The sequence below is a fragment of the Falco punctatus genome (genome assembly GCF_963210335.1).
Source record: "Falco punctatus genome assembly, chromosome: 3".
NCBI classification, from domain to species: Eukaryota; Metazoa; Chordata; class Aves; order Falconiformes; family Falconidae; genus Falco; species Falco punctatus.
The window spans coordinates 94192406-94204571 of NC_137582.1; the positions used below are offsets into that span (position 1 = coordinate 94192406).

The 12166-nt window shown below is 44.8% G+C and overlaps 1 protein-coding gene across 8 annotated transcripts in view; it reads left to right on the forward strand.

The window, feature by feature from the left end:
- RREB1 (ras responsive element binding protein 1) overlaps positions 1 to 12166 on the forward strand; it is a 129546-nt gene that overhangs the window by 74870 nt on the left and 42510 nt on the right. The window lies entirely within an intron of this gene.

The window sequence follows — 12166 nt, forward strand, 5'->3', positions numbered from 1 at the left end:
AAGCAGGCTGTGTTACAGGCTTTCAAATCCATTCCTTACACATGGGGCATGATTTAACCACCGTCAGCATGCCAGTGAAAGATAGGCTTCAGCAAATGCCAGTGCCCCAGTTCTTGAACAGGGATAGCAAACTTAAAGGACTAATTTCTGCTTCCAGTAATTGATGACTGTAGTTGTAGGAGACAGGTGAGATGTGACAACAGTTTTGGTTTTAATTGCAATTAAAAATGTTTCTTACATTTTTGCTAATACATTTTGTAAATAAGGATGGGGAAACAGGTGGAGGGAAGGTTTTTTTGGTCTCTCTCATGTCGGCAGATATATCCAGTAAATGTTTGGTATTGTGCTGTGGTCCCCGTGTTTTGAAGAAGAAAAGGTCAGGCTTTTTCAACAATAGCGTAGTACTAAGAGACTTGTTTCTCTGTGTCTTTGATGAGAATTGGAAGACTACAGTATTTTTCCATGGTCCCAGGCAGAAACTTTTGTCTGTCTCACTGTTTCGGAGTAGATTGGTCATCTTTTGTAAAGACTTTATATGAAGTTTTATTTAATTCATGTGACACATAAAGAGTGTGCTCCAAAACCCCCTCCACAGATATCTTCAGCAGTAAGAGGCTCTGAAGGAGTTCTTGTGCCACCGTACCTCTGTGGGCCATCAGAGCCAAAAGGAGATGCCCTGATTTCAGCTGCGTTACATGCTGCCTGTAGCCTTGGACAGTATCCCCCTTCAGTTATCATTAAAGAACAGCAAAGGAAGTTAACACAAAAACATGAATGCTGAGATCTGATTAGAATCAAGCGAAGCAAGGAAGTGCAGAGTTAAGATTTATACGCAGACCTTAATTAGCCCCATTGTTCTTGAGAACCGAAGCGTACACAATGAGGAACATTATACTTGCATCTCCAGAGCTCTTCAGTACCTTAACATAAGAAAGACTTCAGTGTGCTTTTCAGTCTTAGATTTTGTGTGTTTTGCCTTTAAGTAATAGCTTGTCTGATCTTGTGCGTTGTAAGGTTCTGGATTTTTATGTTTTGGTTTTCTGCAGGCCAAAAAAGGGGACATGCTGCTCTCAGTAAGTTTAAGTTTCTGGTGCGGCTTGTGCCAAAGGGAAGGTGGTCTGACATAGCAAAGTAATACCACCCTCCTCATGGGCAATAACATAAATCTCCGTATAACAGAGCGTATTGAGCGTAGCTTAGTGCTGCTTTGTTACCCAAGTCACAGTTCAAATACGCACAAGCCACTTGACAGATTAGATTCTATTTGCAAAGCACATGGCAGCACAAGACCTTGATCTTTCCACATAAGTACCCTTTCAGGAACATCACCTCCTCTGAAGGTGTAGTATTCTCAGGGATGTTACTTCCCCTTCTCACCTTGAAGGGTTACAAAATAAATACAAGCCTTAACTTAGCAAGCACTAGAAAATCCAGGCGATCTTTGCAAGGTGTTGCGGTGCTTTTAGTTCTTTGCCATAATCCTGACATTAACACGATTCTTGCAGAGACCTTAGCTTTCAAGGTTAACGAGTAACGTGTTGTTTTGTTGGCATTTCAGTTGTTGGTTTGTCTTCTAGCTTGTACTTCGGTTAGGTGATTCTGTGTAGAAAATGCTGGTGGTGAGAAAGTTTGCTGGGAGAGTTTGTATGTTAAGGTAATCTTTGCTCAGCCAGTTGTGCGTGCGCATCAGAAATACTTGCATCGCTTCTCTAATGAGTGTGTGTTCACTCTGTTCCTCGTGTTGTCTGGAAAGATTCCTGGGCCAAGTGCCGATGAGAATGAGGAAAAAGTCTATCTCAAACTGCATTTGTGGTTGCTGTCATTCCACCTTTAATGTATGTCTTCCAGCTTTACCTTTTCTCCCCCCAGTATCTAACCTGCTCAACCTGTTCTAGTTCAGCATGCTGGAACCAGCAAACTGCAGAATGTGCCCCCTCTCAGGGTCAGCAGTTTTTTTTTTCCTCTTTCTTTTCTCCCCCCCCCCCTTTTAAAAATAGGCTATGTGTTAACAGTAGATTGGTCATTTAGGGGAACTTCTCTAGCTGGAAAAAAGAAAAGAAAGAAATGGTGAGGGAATCTTGGCATTTGGGCTTAGCCAGGGCCTTTCACTCAGTTTTTTGAGCCATGATGCTCACCTGCATGAGGCACACAGCTTAGGCAAAGACATGGTCTATAAAGTACTAGTGCTATTGTACAACTGGTAAATATTACACAATACGCAAATACTGCTTTCTGTTTCTTGAGGTCACCTGTAGGTATGCTGAGTTCTTCAGGCTGCTTGGTTAGATGAGGTTTTCTAAACACTCTCCATGATTTTTTTGGTTATACCCTCAGTCAACTCTCTAGCACTTCATGTGGAAAGATGTCTTAAGACAGAGGAAGTGTACAGGTTCTCTGCAGCTCATTTTTGACATCAAGCCACCTCCATGTGTCATCTATCTTGACAGTTTCAAACTGAGGGTAAAGAGAGTAAGGCAATCCGTATTGCTCATGGACTGCACCAAAATTCATTTCACTGTGAGGACGAAAGTTCCCAAATTCCTTGCAGCACAAGTCATGCCAGTATTTCTGTTTCCAGCTACTACGCCTGACTAGAGACATGTAACAAGACATGAAGCCTTTTTCTAGTGCTTCTCTGCTTGGCGGGGGAATGCTGTGAGGTCACTGCTGGTGAGGAAGGAGGACCACATGTTCAGGAACAGGAGAGGAAATGGGCTGAGCACGTGAAACCTCTTTTGCTAGGATGCCGTCCGCACCGCTGGGAAAAGTTTGCACAACTTGTGTGTGTGCAGTGATAACCTCTTACTTCCTTGCCCCTGGAGTTACTTGGTGACTGCTGATAGCGGGGTGATGTGGAGACCCTGCTATAATGAAGATGTGCTTCTCTTCTCTAGCGCACCTTCCTTGCATGGGTGTGTGCCAGGGGGAGGCATTCGGATCCCATCTGCGCAGTGTCCCCAGCATTGCTGGGGCCATCTATTTTTTCCTCCTTGAGCTGTGTGACGCAGCAAGTTGTTCTGTGTTGTGTGCCATCAGGATTGCTCAACAGTGGAGCGTGAGGGGGAAGCAACTGGATGAGGGCTTTGCCTGGTTCTGGGAAGTAGCTGGGGTTTATGCTTGCTTGGTAAAGGGGTGCAGGTTTTTTTGGAGGGAGGCAGGACATACCTAGGACTTCTTCAGCTGTGTTTGCTCTTAAGGATAAAACTTTTCCCCCTTCTGACATCCTTTAATTTTCTCTCTCTTACCCCCCTCCTTTTTTCCCTGATGCTAAAATTTAAAACTGCTTTCAGTGTCCTTACCATCTAATAATACTTATTTTCTTTAAACATGAAGCTTCTTGGAGAATCAGCAAAGAGGTAATTGACTAAGATTATATACTGTGATAACTGAAGGCTGTGCCTGAAAACCACAAATTTCCAAAAAGAAGAAAGAAAACAGCAGTTCAGAATGTCCCAGGCCAGGTTTTTGGTACACTTTTAAAAATCTTATTCCTGCTTAATTTTATTCTTGTGAATAAACTCTTGTCTCCAAGCTTAAGGAAGTATAGGGGCCTCAGAAGAATCTAGTTTAATACTGTCCCTTATGAAAGAGTTTCTTAGGGTTTGAAAGTCTCCTTGCAGTATTTGGCATTGTTAATTTAGTTTGCTTGTTATTTAATGTGGACTGTGGGCAGACAGTTTGGTGAAGTGATATTGGGAAGCTCAGACTGCATCTCCCTCCTCTTTTGCCCTCCCTTATGCAAGGGTTGATGCGAACTGCAAATTAATGCTTTCTTTTGCTATTCTTGGGGAAGCTTTGCTTCAGAGGGACGGTTTGAATCACTTCCCTGTCACAGCATCATCAGGCAAATATTTGTCTCCCTTTTTTCTTTGAGGTGTTCTGACAACACTGCTGGTAGGGAACAGGAGTAACTTTGAGCCAGGCTGGGAACGCAGTTGTATCAATCTCAGCCTGTTAGAACTTGCTGTTTCTGCGTAGCAAGTAGTTGCTTAAATGTGAATACAGCATAATTATTCAGAAGTGATACCCCCAGTCTCTTTGGATTTGTAGATCAGTATCTTTCCTCTCAGTCATGCTTACAACTTGCCTTTATTCACAGCAAAGCAGAATTTTACTCTAGGATAAAAATACAAATACTTTGTGTGCAGGTGTGTGTATTGTGTATCCTTGGGTATCACGTATTGGCAGCTGCGTGGCACTGGTTAACTTTGCAGACTGTCCTGGTAACACTGAAAAATGATTTCTGATCTGAATCTGTCAAGTGAACGTAATCACAGGTGGCTTTTGCAGCCTTAGTGCACCCAGCTAGTCTTGGTGGATCTAAATAATAATGCTTATGTCATTGTAATGATGCTGTATGCCGCCCTGCTGTAAGGCTATTTTTGCTTTGCTGGGAGAACCTTATTGGACGGGGAGGTAGACAGTGTGGCAGCCCACACTGAACTTGGGGGGATGCTTGGGGGATGCTTGGCCCGTCTGTGTGGCACCTTGGGCTGCAGCAATTCCCGGGGAGATGCCAAGGGGGCTGCTACACCCATATGCCACTGCATGCTGCTATGTGGGGAGGCTTGCCAGGGCCATGCTAGCCCTGATAGACAGAGCTAATAAGCGCTGGGGCCTCTGTAAGGATAATGAGCTGTGCTGCTGCACCGGCAGGATTGCGGTGCCTGGGTGCCGTGGCGAGCGCTAACTGGGGGATCTCTGCTGTGCCAGATTAGAGACGTGCGGCTAAAGTGAGTCGGTGCTTCCCGATCTGATCCTTCCTGGGACCCGTTCACCCCACCCTGCTCTTTCACTGCATGCATTGCAAGGGCTTTCTTACTAGCATAGCCATGGAGATTTCTTGCTGTTCAGCTTCATTTTGCTTATCCCGTGCTAGTGTTCAACACTGGTTGCCACTGGAGTATTTGGTGGTACTTGAAATTTGTTTTGAGATTGCTCCGCAGTTGTAAGAGGGTGTTTCCCAAATGGTTGGGGGTTTGGTATTCGAACATCTCTTGACTTGCTGTGAAGTGTGCATGTGTGTCTGAGGGCTTTTTGGGTCATTTTTTGGGTATTTTTGAGGATACAAATAGCAGACAAGCCAAGAAGAGAAGACGAACAGAAACTTGTCCAAGTACAGACCATGTCTGATTTGCAAAATTACCAGGATCTTTCTGGTTCCTGTGATTACAGCTGGGAAGGGCTCAGTGGATTGCTTTCTTAAGTGGGTGATGTTGGTAATTAGCACTGGAAATACATTGTCAATACAGATTCTCTGCATGTTTTAACAAACAAACAACTGACTAAACTCTTTAACCCAAAGGTATAACATTACTGCACTTTTGACTTAAGTTCCAGTCACATTCACGAGACTCTTTAAGGAGGGGGTTAGCAGCAGTATGTTAAATGGTTGCTCCTAAAAATGCTGCTGCTTCACTTTCTGTTGGTTTGGGATCTGCTTCCCGTGCATGTCAAATATCAGAAGCTTAGGAGTTCCCTGTACATTTCTATGTTTCTTACATTTCTAGACAGTTTGGGCTGTCATTAAGCAGAATGAAACAAACACTGTGACAAAGATGAAGTGACATACAAATCTCTAGAAAAAGATGTTATCAGTGTAATTTTGGAGGCTGTCTTCTCTTACTCTGTGAGCCACTTTTCATTCTGTGGGGCCTGAAAAGCATCGTGGTCCAAATTTCAACCTGTCTTGGATGCCTCCTGCACTCTTGTCAGTTCTGATATGGTGGCATGAAGTTAAAGCTTAGACAAACCAGACTATTAAAAAAAAAAAAAAGTTTGGTCATGTTCTGAATGACAGACAGGCTTTTTCTTTGCTGTAAATTACTGAAAACATGGCAGGGTTTTTTATTCTTTGGAGATTATTTACTGTTATTTGCAGGTAGCAATGAAAGTGAAAGATCTCAGGGAAGAAAACAGTGTAAGTAGTAAAGCAATTGTATCAGCTAAATTGTATTTACGGCATCTGACCAGCTCAGTCCTTCCCAGACTAACTTGTTGAGTATCTCTTTATGTTGGAGGGGGGAAGAAAAAGTATATATTAAATAAGGTGAAGGATGGAAAGCACTGATTTTTATTCTTAGTCTCTGAATGGTTGGATGTGTGGCTCTGTTGTCTTTAAATAAGCATCAGATGTATAAGGATTATCCCCTTGATTTTGATATCAAACTGCTCAGCAGTCATGAGGGAGATGAGGAACAGCCATGTGCAATACAGTAGAGTGTAGGGTACATCTAGTGGTAAAGCAGAGAAACTTAGAATAATATGTGGGATATGAAGCCAGAACCTGAACTTGATGCTGTCAGATGATCTCTCTGGACTGATAATGCCTGGATTCATTGGCCTCCCCACTGCGTTTCCACAGGCATGGAGACGTGAGGGAGGAGGAGGGTGTTTATACATGCACTGGATCCTATGCTCAAGAATTAATCTTGATTTAGGTGCTGGGACTTTCCCAACCAGGCCTCAGTGAAATTGCTTGCTGCTCCCCCTCTGGACATGCTGCTCCTTCTAATCAGACCTACCTGGCATAAACCTCTCTTGACTGAAAGCCAGCAAGGCTTGTGCTGCCTTAGTTATAAGGGAGAGGCTTAACCCTGGACCCTGCTCAGAGGCTGCAAGATACACCCTTTTGTTCCACACCTTCCTTTTTCCTGGGCTTCTGAGCCTGGCAAGCCCTTTCTCTTAGGGATGCGGAGCACAGCAGCAGCTGTGGAAACCTGAGGTGCAGCTATGGTGTGGTTTTTGCTCTCCAGAGTTAAGAGGTGAGGGGTTCCCACGCATGCTGAGGGATGCTTCCTCTCCGAGAGCCAAAGTGGCGCTGATCAGGTTATCTGCATGCAAAGCAGGAGCTCCAGGTTTTGTTCGTAATTCAGTGGGACCTGGAGCTGGGAGCAGCTGCAGTTGCCTCTTTCAGGATGCTTTGACTCCTCGTTCTAGCCTTGAGCCAGCCAGTCAAAACCTGCCCACATTCTGGGTTTGGCATTGAAACTGTATGCTGCCCTGTTTCAAGACCTCCAGAAAGCTTATATGATCATCATGCAAATCCCCTTGGCATTAAGAAAATACAGCAGCCCTTTTTGGAGATGCAGTAAAGACTGGGATGTGACCAGCAGGAGCTGCATGTCAAATCAGTAGGACACATGCTGTTCCCCCCCCCCCCATGAGTAACCTCCCTGTGGCAACGATCCAACACCATCCATGGGGAGAAAAAGGAGTAAGGCACTTGAGTTCTGCATTTGTTTATTATTACAAAAGTGTCTTCTTCAATGTAAAGTAGCAAAGTATTCGCTTGCTACTGTTTTGGTGCAATAGTCACCCTTCTGAAATCACACTCTGAGTTACAGCGCGGGGCTGAAAATTTTCTGCCCATTTGTTCTAAAAAATAATTAAAAAAAAATCTAAAAAAAAATGAAAGAAGCTGGGGTAATTCTTGGCGGTTTCATCTTAGTCATCCTGTTCACGTGACCATTAGAGGGGAGAGGAAAGTTGTGGCAGAAGAGGGGGGAGCGGAAGGTGATTCTCACGGGAAGGATGGAATGAAAGGCAGTCAAGCACTTGAAAAATGTGATTTTGTCAGGAGGGCTGACTGGCACATAGTCATAGCACAGTTGGATCCTCTTGGCTCACCTGTGAAATTCCTTGTGTGAGGGGGAGGGAAGAGATTAGGAGGAGAGTTTTTTCACATACAGCTGTGCTGAGAAAGGCAGTGTGTAGCAAGTTACCTGCACTTTCTTTTTGCATAGCAGTTCTTCAGCATTAAAGAGTTTAGTTCAGAGGTGGATCAGACCTTGTTTGGAAGAGACTTAATTTCCTCTTTCCATTTTGGGATTATTCTTTGGAAATTCTTCTGGCTCTGTCTGGTCTCATTTTAGAGTTCCACCACTTTGAGAGGTTAATCAAGGCTAGCTAGCAGTTAGTGCAAGGGAGTCCTCCCTAATATTAAGCTCAAACTTATCTCCTTCTTTTCATTCTGTGTATCATGGTTACATTTTAGTGTTCCACCCACAGTACTGGCCAAGTGTATGTGTACTTGTATGCGTGCTGGGGAGACTTAATAACCACTATATGAAGTGCAGGTTTCAGGGCTCTGTACCTTCCTGAACTTGTCTGCAGTTGTTGTGGTGCTCTGTAGGATGGCTGAGAGCCACAATTCCATTGATCTAAATTAGAAGAAAAAGCCAAGTTTCATCTGCTGTGGCTCTGGCTCTCTTCTGAACTGCAGTAGTGGTCTCTTCAGAGCTGCTGGCACATGTTACTGTAACTTGCATCTGTGGCTGAGTGTGAGCATTTCTGTGCATGTTCTTATTTTGCCCTTCTTTTTTTGCACTACATTCTCACTTAAAGTGTTGAGCGTTTATCTTTATTTTTTTGGAACTTACGGATGTCATATCATTTTTCTTTATCATTGCAAGATGCTGAAAGCCAGGCTGACTTACAAGCCTGGCTTTCGTATTCAAAGTATGCCAGTGTTGTCAGGCCAAAAATGTTGTTATAGTCACAATGGGAAAATAACTTCTAAGCACAGCTTTGTTCCTGTTCTCCTTGTATCTTGGCAGGCTAAACAGTGAGGTCGAGCATTTTCAGCATTACATGTGAGATCTAATCAAGGCAAACTCTTCTAAAGAAGGATAAGGCAACACAAATACTGCCCGCCCCCTGCTCCCCCCCCCCCCCCCCCCCCCAAGTTATAGTTAGAATTTTTTTTAAAGTAAGAGAAACCTTGGTGAAGGGAGTGTTTAACTTCAGAAGTAAGGTTGTGGATGTGGATGTGTGGATGTGACTTGGCATCTGTTGCAGTTCAACCCAAGCTGGGTGATAAATGTTTTCTCGAGGCAGAATGACATCCACGTTGCAAAGTAAAAGAGGGAGATGAAGATCGTGTCTATCCTTTGTACTGCTCGACTTTATCTTCCCGCTTATCTTGGGCTGTAGCTCTAGTAATCTTTTTCCTCTCCACCCTTGACATGAGGTAGTGAAACTTGCTTAACCTGCCAAAGGAACAAACCTCCTGGCTGTAACGTGGACAGGTTGGGACTCTCCTTGAGAACTCTGGAACCTGCTGCTTTGGTTTCGGATTTTTCTTTTTTCCTTAATGATCGCATGCAGAGAGCTATCACGGCGGCTGTGATATTTGACCTACACAGTAGAAGTCAAAGGTGCAGTTAGGGTGTCTTCCTGTTTATAGCTCAATAGCTCGGGTTGCTTCCTTTCAAATATGCAAAGCTAACACATGAAGGGATTACCACATTCCTTGCTGTGGGTATGGATTCAGCTCTCATTTTTAGGGCATGGCATAACCATGCACATTGCAGGAAGGAGAACTGCAACTGCAGGCAGCCAGTGACTTTGACACCAGATGTAGCAAAGCCCCGTCACTGTGGTGCTGCACCCACGTTAGCAAGCCCTGCCTAATTAGCATGTGTTATATTGCAAACACGGCTGGACTGCTTTTGGGACTTGCAGGAGCCAGTGTGTTTGCATGCATTAGGTCATGCCAGGGAGAGGTGCCAGGCTGGATGGGCACTGACCTGGAGGTCTCAGTTTCTCCTGTTGGTACATTGTGGACGTGCAGTCGCACCCCTCTCAGGTAGGAGCAGCTCCATCAAAACAGACAAGAGTTCAACAGGTGGGCAAAGAGCAGGAGGAAAGAACTTAGCCCTAAGGAAGCTGTTTTGCATAGGTAGCTACTAAACAGGAGTTCTGCATACTTGCTACTGGCAGAAAAGAGACTGTAAAAGAAAATAGGAACAAAAAGTCCCACGCTTAATGCGTAGCAGATTTTTTTTGATGTTTGTTTGTTTTCTGGGTGAATATGATTTAGCTTGACTGCTTTTCCTCTCTAGCTATCTGAAAAGTAACTGGCCAAGTAATACTAGCTAAGCATCAGCCGAGCTGCCAGAAGGTTAAGCGTGCAGTCTGTGTGTGTGTCTGGGGTGGGGGAACAGACAGGCACATGCAAAAGCCTCTGTCATGCTTTCAAAAGCTCATCAAAACTGGAAGGTAGTTTTACCAAAAAAGAAAAGGGGGGGGGCGGACAACCAACAAACCACCTTCCAGGTTGTGCTTTGCCAGTGCAATTGAATACTATGTTTTGTTGTTCCCAGGTGCTTTTTGGATTTTACCTTCAGCTATTGCTGACAGAAACCCTTTGAGGAAGTACCTGGTTTCTTCTCCCTTATTCTTGTGTGCATACAGACAACTGCTCCTCACGCTGTTTATTTCTCACTTGTAGGAAGCTCTAGCTAGCATGAGGAGTTAAATCAGTGCCACAGGGAAAGAAAAAAAACGTAAATAAAATGAGGCAGTACAGTACCTGCAGATGCCTTTCTTGCAGGTTTTGTGAGGCCAGATAGCACCAGATTCATGCAGATAAATCGGTTACCAGTGGTGCCTGTGGTGGCAGTAGCAGAGGGCTGAGGCAGGGCAGTGCACTGCACTCCAAGGCTATGTCAGTGCTCCAGGTTCTCCCCGGGTGCTGTCGAGCCTGGAGAGAGCCAAACCCTCAGACCTTCAGCCTTCCTTCTGCTCAGCAGGGAAAGAGGTGAGCCAAATTCAGCAGCATTTCCGTGATGCTGTGCCTGACCTGCTGGGCGCATCTGCACACAGGTGCTCTCTCCTGCTTGAACCTCCCACAGTGTGACTGACAGGTGTCACCGGTGTCTTTCCACCATTTGTGTGACCACTGAGGGTTCCTGGGGGGTCTGGGGAAGGCCATGTTCTTCCTTCTGTGGACCTGGTCCTCTGAGCAGCCCCAGCCTTGCCACGTGTTGAAAGCAGGCAGTAGCTGAACAGCCATTTTGATCTTGCAGTGGTTCTGGTACGTGTCGTGTTTCTGGCTTGAGGCTGTTCCTGCATAACACCCTCAGAAGCCTGGCTGTAGTTTGAGATGGTAATTTAGATGCCTTTTTAAAAAAAAAAACAAAAACAAAAACAAAAAAACCCAAAGAAAAGATTGAGAGTTTGTGAAAGGAAACATTAAAAAAAGCATTGTGTGAGGGGGACAGTCCTTCCAGCAGCTCCAGCCATCTGCCCGTGGGTCAGTTTGGTCCAGTGTGTTATCTTAAGGAATCATGCCCTTGGCATCCAAAACTAAAACGGATTTTATGTCATAACACCCAAGCGGTTATGAGGACATATGAGACTTGTCTAGGTTACAACATTCTCTCATGTTTGAACATGATAGTGCACAGTCAAGTTAAATGACACGGTCCTGAGCCGAGTTGTGGGTGTGACTTCTGAAGGATGTGCCCAAATGCCATTGACATTGTCTCCCTCATGCTGCTTTGAAGACAGTCCTAGGGACAAAGAGCAACTCTCTCCTGTGCTCCCATTTCTAGCAATTAGAAGCAAAAATTTCTGTTGCATGAAGGAGCAGAAGTTTGATTTTTTTTCTCAAAAGCACTATAAATTTGAAGTAAGGCTAAAGGCCCTACATTAAAAAGAAAATATTACAATTTGAGCTTGTGAGTACTCAAAAAAGAATCACAGGAGCAATACCTTTCATGTGACTGAAGGGAACTAGATGACGGTGTCTTCCTCGGGTTGCAAATATGGAAAACCAAGAGGCAAGCAGGTCAGGTCTACAGATACTCATGAGATTGCTTCCTGAGCCATTTTGTCCCTCTCCCCTTTTCAGTGTCTTTGTGACAAGGAATAGTTGTTTTCTTGGAGAAGCAGGTTTGTGACCATGCTGTGGCAATACAGTTTTGCAAGCCATACCTGCTGTAGCATAATGGTGTGACCAGGTGTATCTTGACTTCAGTGTTGCAGGTGGAATTCAATATTGGGGTGCACCAGTGTGCTAAGGATGAGAAGGAAACGTGTATTTTAGAAGTGTTGCTGTGACACTGGCGTATGCAGATCCATCTGGGGTGTTGTCCAAACTGTAAAAGGAGAACCAGCTGAAAGTGGGGCACTTCTTTTGCACTGAGAGAAGTCGATGCAAAGCTGTGGGCTTTTAGTTACTAGCCCACCACAAGACTGGGAGGCCAGGCATGTAGGTTACGGTGCAGTATTAGGCAGAAGCAGGGCTTCTTGGATGATAAGGGGCAGCCATGGTGCGCATGGTGCTAGATGGTAGCGGGGCAAGTGCCATGCTGTGGGTTGGGGCACAGGGGAGAGCTGCTGGGCTCTCTGCTGCAGCCCTGCATGGTCCTGGGTGTCA